The sequence below is a fragment of the Etheostoma spectabile genome, chromosome 15 (genome assembly GCF_008692095.1).
Source record: "Etheostoma spectabile isolate EspeVRDwgs_2016 chromosome 15, UIUC_Espe_1.0, whole genome shotgun sequence".
In the NCBI taxonomy this organism is placed as follows: domain Eukaryota; kingdom Metazoa; phylum Chordata; class Actinopteri; order Perciformes; family Percidae; genus Etheostoma; species Etheostoma spectabile.
The window spans coordinates 30,495,109-30,496,936 of NC_045747.1; the positions used below are offsets into that span (position 1 = coordinate 30,495,109).

Below are 1,828 nucleotides of genomic sequence, written 5' to 3' on the forward strand. Positions count from 1 at the left end.
TCAAACATTAGGTATAATTTCCTATAAATGAGGTTTACTGCACATAAATTCCAAAAATAACTGTAAAATGAAAGTTAATAAGTTAGTGTCACGTGGTGGTAAAAACATAAAAAAAGTGACAACATTGAAAAAAAGTCTCAAAAGTGTTGAAAAAAGGGACAAAAAAATGCAAGAAAAAGGTTTTTTAAAAAATGATGAAAAGAAACAAAAGTGTTAATTTTCAGTTTTGATGGGAAGACATCACAAGGGTTAAAAACAACACCCGTGCTCTGCTGTACAAAACTAGTTTTCATCCCAAACATACGTTTGCAGGATTAGTGACATCACAACTGCTTCGTTTTCACAGAATTTGCACTAGACGAGGATTTTGAAGTTGCCACTGAGACGCTGTTTGCAGCATTAACCTTTAGGGGGTACTCCTGGACTCTGTTCCTCAGGGTTCTGAGACCTCTTGACATCGGTTGCTTGTTACCAGTCATTACCAGTGCAACTGGTTAAGGGGATCAAAAATAATTTCAACAATTTCGTTAGCAGAACCCAGATGTTGAAGGATTTTAAAAGTCATTGCCACATTCAGAAAGAATGAAAACTTTTATTGGTTAAATCTACAGTGATACCATCTTCAGACCCTAGTCTGACTTGGCACGGGGAATTTTTCAAACAGCTTTGGGTGCAAAATCCGAGCAATCAGAATATACATGACGCAGAGGAATTGTAATGTGTATTCAAAAAGTGAGTGTATCTAATCAGAGGCAAACTATGTGGAATACAATACGTGGGGGAAAAAGGTAACACCGTACTTACCAGGTTTATACGACACAGTTACAATATATACAGAAGGAAAGACAGAAAGAAACAGACACACATCCTTCATCAAACCCTCCTCACCGAACAACAACACCTTGGACCTGGTTAAACTCAATGCAAACACATCGACGCACAACAACATTAATATACTCAGGGACAACACAGACACATGGATGCACAAAAGTACTCAGGGATCACTATGACACGGTCATTGCCACACTACTGCAGAACCTGCCACCATTCACACAGGCATCCTTTAATAAATCCATTTAGTGGAGTAGGGCGAGATACAGGAGGAAACTCACGGCCTCCTCCGTCAACACACTGAGGGGCCTCATCTCCAGGCGTCCTGAGACTCTGGACGGCTGGACGTCAGCATGGACCCGAACAAGACGTGCTCCAGTCCGCTGGACAACACGTGCCGTGGACAGCTCGCCAGTGAAGCAGCCCAGGTAAGGAGAGGTTGTGCACGGTCGGGGACCATGTCAACGTCCCCTCTGACAACCACCACGGCTCCTATACAATATAGCCAGGCGGGTTCCTTCATAGGACTGTTGGTGGTGGGGTGTACGTCCATGTTTTAGACTCACTGCAAACTGACAGAAACCCAGAAGTCACACTCCGAGCAAGCTGAGCAACAGGCAGGCTGGGAATACGTAGAGATGCATTGGTGGAGCAAACAGTCTTGGAAAAACACAAACCCTGCTGCTGAAGGAGGTGGAGTGGAAATAAAGCGTTTAACCCAGTCTGGAAGAGTCTCTCTGAGCCAGGGCTTCTCTGATACCATACCTCACTCATTCCTCTTCCCCCTTCTACACCACTTCCTCCTGCCCCATCCCATTCACAGCCTGACACATCTCCCATTGCACACAGCAATGAAATAACCAATGTTTTGGCATTTTTCCACTGCTGGTAACAACTCGACTCGACTCGCCTTGACTCGCCTCTACTCAACTCGACGCGTTCTGCGTCCGTTTTCCATTGCAAAATGAGTAACGCCTCAGCGTGGCTGGTCACCATA

The 1,828-nt window shown here is 44.5% G+C and overlaps 1 long non-coding RNA gene across 1 annotated transcript in view; it reads left to right on the forward strand.

Annotated features, from left to right (window-relative positions):
• LOC116703017 (uncharacterized) overlaps positions 1-1,457 on the forward strand; it is a 13,196-nt gene extending 11,739 nt beyond the window's left edge. Inside the window, exon 3 of the long non-coding RNA XR_004335317.1 lies at positions 1,411-1,457. This is a non-coding gene — a long non-coding RNA (uncharacterized LOC116703017). The remainder of the gene's footprint in view (positions 1-1,410) is intronic.
• Positions 1,458-1,828: the final 371 nt, after the last annotated feature.